This window comes from Podarcis bocagei (genome assembly GCF_964188305.1).
Source record: "Podarcis bocagei genome assembly, chromosome: Z".
Taxonomy (NCBI): Eukaryota; Metazoa; Chordata; class Lepidosauria; order Squamata; family Lacertidae; genus Podarcis; species Podarcis bocagei.
The window spans coordinates 6,729,688-6,737,872 of NC_138140.1; positions in this window are offsets into that span (position 1 = coordinate 6,729,688).

An 8,185-nucleotide genomic window follows, 5' to 3' on the forward strand; every position below is an offset into this window, starting at 1 on the left:
AGCAGCCATTATTAGAATATACATTGTAATCATTTGGCTGTTATTTATGGGGCATTTGGTTTCTTTGGGGGAGCATGGGCAGCTGGCTAGAAACTGTCATAAGGAGAAAATAAGAGCATTTTTACTGGATCAGATCAATTCAGTCTCAGTGTTTCCATTACAGCCATAAAAGGATTCTCTGTTCCTGTAGTCATATTAATGGTTTAACCAACTCAATACCCAACCTCTAAAGGTGGTCAACTTTAGAAACAATAGAGGAAACACAGAATCAGCAGTGAAAGAGATGTAATTCCAAGTGCATGGAGTTGGCTTCAGTGAGGGAAAGGCACTCAGCACATTTTCAGAAACACTCTTCTTTGCTGAGCTTCACATTATCCAGAGCTGAGTCTCAGCACTGAAAACACCACATACAGAGGTGGACTTTGCAGCCTGAAATGAAAATCTTTCAAAGTCCAAATGAAAGGCTGTATGTCTGAATCTAGCTCCATGTTTAAAAAACAAACTTAGAATACTAGGGTTTCTAACTGAGCTTTCTTTCTGGCACACTATTTCTCCACATTCAGGGAGTTTTAACATATCGGAATACTTAGGTATGGTTTTTTGTTTGTTTGTTTTTTAACTGGGCTGGACTTTGAGCAGCAGTCTCAGCTGATCCAGGAACATAACACCAGGAGCTGTGAGACAACCCAAGAGCAGCCAGCTTGGATAGCTTCACAAGAAGTGCTATAGATTGGGGGCAGAGCACTAAACCTTAGGAATGAATAAATGCTAGTATTTTGATTAATTGGGGTATGGATTAAAGCAAAGGTTTTCAACCTTTTTGAGTCCATGGCTCTCTTGACAAACCACAATCTTTCTGTGGTGTCACTGATTTCCAATGAAGCCAGTCGGGGGTTAGAACATTGCAAGTTGAAGCTCCTCAGCGACCTTCAAAACCATGTAAGGAAGGGAGGTGGGAATCTCCACTTACACAGGAGTTACACCCGATGCCACTATGTGCATCCTGTGGAAGTAGAGACCCCACCCCCTTCCTTACATGGTTTTGAAGATCTCTGAGGAGCTTCAACTTGCAATGTTCTAACCCCCAACTGGCTTCACTGGAAATCAGTGACACCATCAGTCATATCCATCAATTTCAATGGGCCTACACTGAATAAGATTAACACTGGCTACCACCTAATATAAATGGGTTTTATCCTACTCAGGGAAGACCCATTGGAGGCCAGTGACCGCTTAGTAAGCAACACCCATCATTTTCAGTAGGTCTCCACTTGGATATTATTAATATTTCTATTACTGTTCATTGCCTGTCTATTACCCACCTATTTCAATGGGTTTCCTCTTGAGCTGGACTCAACACTGGCTACAACCCAATAATGATGAAGATGGGCTTCACCCAGAAAAGTCCTACTCAGGACTCACTAGGGTCAACTGGTTGAGGCTGCCCCACTATCTTCCAGTGGGTCTCCTGTCAAGCAGGGCTTACACTGGTCACGGCCCTGGCAGGAAGAAGTTGCCTTGCCGGGTTCAATCATCACCTCACTCTCACTCCACTGACCCCATGAAGCATCTACTTTCCTCCTCTCCTTTCCCTCCTCTCCTCCTTGCAGGCTCCCCTCATGTCCCCACTCAGCATCTGGGATCATAGAGATGGGCTAGAGGGGCGCACACTTGGGCAGTACCCTTTCGAAAGTGACTGCATCACATAGCACAGTCATACATGAAAAAAGAAAGGAAAGCATCTCATTTCGGTTTGAGCAAGGAGTTTCCAGCTTTGTTTCAGAAGCCATGTTTTTTTCATTGGAGGAGAGAAGCGAGGAGGAAGGGACGGAGGCTAGTGCTGCTCATGGTGCCCCTGACCATCATTCAGGTCACACCAGGGCACCAGGGCACACTGTTTGAAAACCTAGGGATTAAAGTACAAGCTGCAGAGCTGTGCCAGACAGGGAATTCCTGGGCTGGTTTATGCAAACCAGGCTGGCTGGCTTAGTGCAGAACAAACCTGTTAACATGACAAAAGGTGTTGATGGGGCATTGGGAGAGGAATCCTTTAGCTTGGGGACTGAGCTGTTACCAAGGTGATGGAGTGTATTTGAGAGGCCTGGAAAATGGAGTTTTGAGGAAGGGTTGCTGGGAAAGAGAAGCAGGAAAAGGAGCTGGGATCCATCTTTGGGAGAGGCTGGCTACAGGACTGGCTGCAGAGATACCTTGAACTTCAGTTGTCTCAGGCCCTGCTTGTGGGTGCATTGGTGCATCTGGTTGGTCACTGTGAAAAAACGATGCTGGACTAAGTGGTTCCCCTTTGGTCTAAGGGGCTCTTCTTAAGTTCTTAACAAGAAAGCAACAGAAAATTGCCTCCCTTCACAGGGGAATAATTGTTTGGGGAAATTTGGGCAGGTTTCAGGCCACCCTTATTGTATGACACCAGGTTCAGAGCAGGTGGGTGTGGCTTGCCCAAAATGGCATCCTGAACCAAGTGGGGAGACCTGTTGGGGCAAATTAGGCCCACTAGTCAGAGGTTCCCCACCACTACTTCAGACCATAGGTGATGCAGATCTGCATGGTATGGTGTAAAGCAGGGTTGGAGAGCCTGTGTCCCTCCAGATGTTGCTGGATTCCACTTCGCATTAGTCCCACCCAACATGGTTAATGGTCAGAGATCATGGTTGTTGGAGTCTCATAACACATCAGCACAGAAAGCTGCCCGATATTGAGTCAGACTCTTGGTCCATCTAGCTAAGTATTGCCTACTGTTGACTGGCAGTGGCTCTCCAGGGTTTCAGGCATAGGTCTCCCCCAGTTCTGCCTAGAGCTCAACCTAGAGATGCCAGGGATCAGCGGTGGAGCAAGCCAATCAGGCACCCAGGGCGGCATGCGTGCCCTGTGCCCAGGGGTGGGGCTAGCCGCCCACGGGCGAGGCGAGCAAGGGCAGGACGCTCCGTGGGGCCTCCAAGGAGTCTGCCTGCCTCCTCCCACTCAGCCGCCCTACAGCTGAGGGGGAGGCAGCGGGCGGACATTTGGGGCAGTGAGGAGTCTGCGCGTGCCAAAGCCAACATGTCACTCCCAGGAGAGACATGTGGCTCGGGTGCGCTGCAGGTCCCGCGGTGAGTGCCGCCTGGCATTTTGTCACCCCCTCTCAGTGGTGACACCCAGGGCAGCTTACATCCACCATGCACCCCTTCCTCCGACCCTGCCAGGAATTGCTCTGGGGACCTTTGGAATGCAAAAGAGATGCTCTACCACTGAGCTACATCCCTTCATCTGCATCTGGATGTCCAGTCTCCCCATCCTTGCTTTAGATCATACCTAGAAGAATGTGTTTCACCAGGCTTAGATGATGTGAGGTATGATAATGAAAAATATGCCTTGCAATCACATGCATAATGGCTTTCTCTTGAATCCATTTTCAGGTATATTCTGAATGAGCTGCTCCTTCCTTTACACCCTTCTTTGGGAAATTAATTAAGCACTCTTGTTAACAGAGAAGATCATTATGCCATGTCAGGGAGCAATTTTTGAGCTCTGAGTTTTTTTCTTCTGCCCTTTATTTCTCCTGCTCACCCCCCCCCCAAAAAAAAAGAATCCCCTGCTGTGTCATCATCTCCATTTTAACTTCTTTATATGGGTCTATTTGTTTCTTGAACAAAGTTTTTGGGAAGATGGTGCAACATAAACGTTTAGAGCAAAATTTTTTAATAGTAATAACCAACCATATTTCAACAGGGAATTTATCTCTGCACAACTTCTCCAAGCTTCCAGCACTTACCACCCCAGGCATATCAAGGCACTTTCCTAAAGGTTCACAACAATAATATATTAAGAGTTATAAGCAGCCTTTCAAGCACTCCAAGTACTTCATATAAATATAATAAGCCCATTAATCCAAGGGAAAAATTAGCTGACTTCAAAGAACTTTGACACTTCATATAAATAGGCACTGTCCATTCCCACTTTGCAAGTTGAAGCTCTAAAGCAATGGGGGTGTGTGCAAAATTAAGGCTAATAATAATAATAATAATAATAATAATAATAATAATAATAATAATATTTATACCCCACCCATCTGGCTGGGCCTCCCCATGGACTGGGTCATGTGTTATGAATTGTTGTGAACTGAGAGGCAGACAACCAGATTGCCCAGACTGTTCTCTGTAGGGCAGAGCCAAAATAAGAGGAGAAAACTTCATGGGGTAGAGGGAGGGTAAGGTAAAGGGAGCCCTGACCATTAGGTCCAGTTGTGAATGACTCTGGGGTTGCGGCGCTCATCTCGCTTTATTGGCCGAGGGAGCCGGCATACAGCTTCTGGGTCATGTGGCCAGCATGACTAAGCTGCTTCTGGCAAACTAGAGCAGCGCACGCAAAAGCTGTTTACCTTCCCGCCGGAGCGGTACCTATTTATCTACTTGCACTTTGAGGTGCTTTCAAACTGCTAGGTTGGCAGTTGGCAACCTTGATTGGTTGGTTCACATCAGAATCCAAAGAACACACTTTTTTTAAAAAAAATGCCAATAAACATAAGCCTCGGGTGTGGGGGGGGGGCCGAATCTCAGGGCCAAACGTCCCACCAAGTCTCTCTATCAGTCCATTAGGACTCTCCCCCTCTCCAGGCAGGGAAATGGCCCTGAAATCTGATAATTTTTTTTGCCTGCCTGGATAGAGGATAGAGAGGAGTGTGTAAGTGGGTGTAGAAACTAGACTAATGTAGAAAGGTAATATTGCTTCACTCATTGTGGTATCTGGCCCAGCGGCATAGCTAGCTGCTCGGGCACCTGGAGCAGTGCACATGTCATGCACCCAGGGGCAGGCTGCGCCACCCACGGGGCACGGCCCACGGGGACAACTGGCACAGTGATCCCCACCCACAGGGACAATTGGCGAGGCGATCCCCACCCGTGGGGGTGATCAGCAAGGCGATCCGCAGTGATCCCTGTCCAGGAGGAGGTCAGCGTGGTCATCCCCACCCATGGGGGCAATCAGAGAGGCGATTCGCGGCAATCCCCACCCAGGGGGGGAGATCGGCACGTCGATCCCCGCCCAGGGAAGAGATTGGTGCGGTGATTTGCAGTGATCCACACATCACACAATTAAACTAAGGAATTCGCAGCCACAAGAGATAGTGATGGCCACTAACTTGGATCGCTTTGAAAGAAAATTAGTCATGGAGGATAAAACCACTAGCCACAATTGCTATGTCCTGCCTCCACCATCAGAGGCAGTATTTGGTTCTGCATATCTGCTGATGGGAACTGCAGGTGGTGAAAGTTGCTGTTGCGCTCTGGTACTGTTTGTGGTATTCCCACTGAAGTATCTGGGTGGCCACTGTGAGAACAAGACTACTCAAGCAGGCAGGCTCTTCTTGTGTTCTTATGGATACACACAACTTCTGATTACTAAAATTCCACCACGCCTCACTTGTGAGCTTCCCTGACTATGGGCAGAAATTAGAATGACAAGTCAGATGGATCATTTGGCTGAGCCCAGCAGGACCATTTTGATTTTCTTACGTTTCCTTTTGTTTCCTTTTTCTTTCAGCTCAGCTATGGAACCTTCGTGTCCTTGGATTCTGCTCCGCCCCCCACCTCCCTCCCCAGTTTTTATCATGTTCAGCATTCTCTGTTCTTCCAGCTCAGCTTTTATCATCAAAAATCACTTTGGCACCTTTGGTGTCAGCAAACAGCTGTTTATCTGCTATATCTTTCTAAAGCCTGGCTTTGAAATGGCCCCTTTATATTTGATTCAGGATCATCTGTAAAGCAGAGAGAAAAAGCAATGAGAATATGTTTTCCTGCTGTGGATCAATAAAAGTTTAACCTTCCTCCACTCCCATGCCAGAAATTGCTCCCCTTCTCTCATTCTTCTCCCTACAGCTACATCTGCATGTTTTCTTCCCAATGCTTGTAGTATTTACTCATATGTAAGCCTTGCTAAATTCAATACAACTTACTTTCAACTTTGTATGACTTTTTCTGAATTGCAACCTTGGCTCTGTGATTCAACTTGTGCTTGGACAATTAAAATCTGTCATGAAGGGGCAGGGAACCTCAGGACTAGGGCCAAATGTGGCTCTCCACATGGTGCTGACAATGCCATGGTTGCAGGTTTGATCCCCATATGGGACAGCTGCATATTCCTACATTGTGGGGGACTGGACTAGAAGATCCTCAGGGTCCCTCCCAACTCTACAGTTTTATGATTCTATTATTCCAGGCTTTTCTACCTGCCCCTTTGAACTCTCCCAAAGCCACACCCCTTATCCCCAAGTGACACACCTCACCATTCCTGCTTTGTACTCCAAATGTATTTACATACATTGCTCCAGTCACTTTTGTGTCTGGTACTGCCTGCCATTGGCACATGGTCCCTGGAAAGCTGTGCCGAAGAGAATGTGGGCTCTGGACCAAAAATGTCCCCCACCCCTGCCTTAAAGAATGACTGCCACACAATTCTGGAGCCAGCCCTCTGTCTACAATAGGGGATAATCAGAGTGGTCTAAGAGAGCTTTTGTAAGGAATTCTTCAGATACTTGAAAAGTGCTGTATATAGGGATGGACAACTCTGCCCCATTGTTGTTGTTTAGTCATTTAGTCGTGTCTGACTCTTCGTGACCAGACACTCCTGTCTTCCACTGCCAGGCACTCCTGTCTTCCACTGCCTCCCGCAGTTTGGTCAAACTCATGTTCGTAGCTTTGAGAACACTGTCCAACCATCTCGTCCTCTGTCACCCCTTCTCCTTGTGCCCTCCATCTTTCCCAACATAAGGGTCTTTTCCAAGGAGTTTTCTCTTCTCATGAGGTAGTCAAAGTATTGGAGCCTCAGCTTCAGGATCTGTCCTTCCAGTGAGCACTCAGGGCTGATTTCCTGAAGAATGGATAGGTTTGATCTTCTGCCCATTAGATCCCATCAAATTTCTGCATGGGGGTTCTGTAGGATAATTCCTGGGAAATATTTTTAATCCACGATTTAAAATAATGTGCAGTAAGATAATGTGTCGGAGTTCTTAGGACATGGTCTAAAAGTTCCTTTCCTCCACATGCACATAAACACCTTTAACAGTGTAAATATGCTCAGAGCTGTTTCAAAAGTACTTCAGCTTTGCCACACTGGGGGGGGGGGAATGCTTTTAAAAGCAGGTACAAGCACACTCTTGAATTACGTGTCTGTAGTGTGGGAACAGTTGATCTACGAAAATGGACATTGCAAAAAGACTTACACTGCTTGGCTGGAAAAATAAACACCCACCATCTGCTACCTAGTGGACTGAACATATCTCTAACCTAGAAGTTTGAACATATAGCTTATTTATAGCCAGTCTTGTTTGAATACCTATTTGGACATGCCTTAATTAATTTCTATGCTTAGGATTGATGGTACAGTATTATTGTTAATGTCAGCTAAGGATGTTTATTTTGTTTCTATATTTATATTTGCAAAAATATCTATTTTTAAAAAGGGGAGAAGATGGTGATTTTCCTATGTATTTGTATGTGCGATTTTACATTCAAAGGGCTATAGCATGGGGGAAAGATTATTGCCTCATGTGGGCAGCCATATTTTTCTGCAGAATAAACAACAGGATGCTTTCAGATAAGTATTCATCCCACAGAACTCAGTGGACAGGTTGCTTACCAGGGCAAGACAGTTTGAGCATATTAGACTGATCATGGTCCAACTGCAGTCTACCAGTTAGTTTCCAGACCCAATTCAAAGTGCTGGTTTTGACCTATAAAGCATTAAATGGCTCAGGACTGCAAAACCCACACCTTCCAATATTTCTTTGATGAAAATAGGGACACCCCATTCCATAATTTATACCCCACACAACCTAGTGCACAACCTGCACTCTGGGCAGCTTCCAACATATATTCCAACATAATTAAACATCATTAAACAAAACTTCCCTGTACAGGATTGCCTTCAGACAGCTCAGAGGTTGGATAACTCCATACCCTCCAACATTTTTTCTAATGAAAATGTTGACATCCTAAGAAAAAGCGGGACATTCAAATAGAAAACTGGGACGGCTTGTCTAAATCAGGGGCACCCTTGGAAAATAGGGACACGGAGGGTCTGCAATACCTCAAAGACAGCCTCTCTCCATATGAACCCAACCAGACCCTGATATCAGCCTCTAAGTCCCTTCTTTGTGTTCCTCCATGAGAGATCCAGAGGGTGGCAATCTAATTTC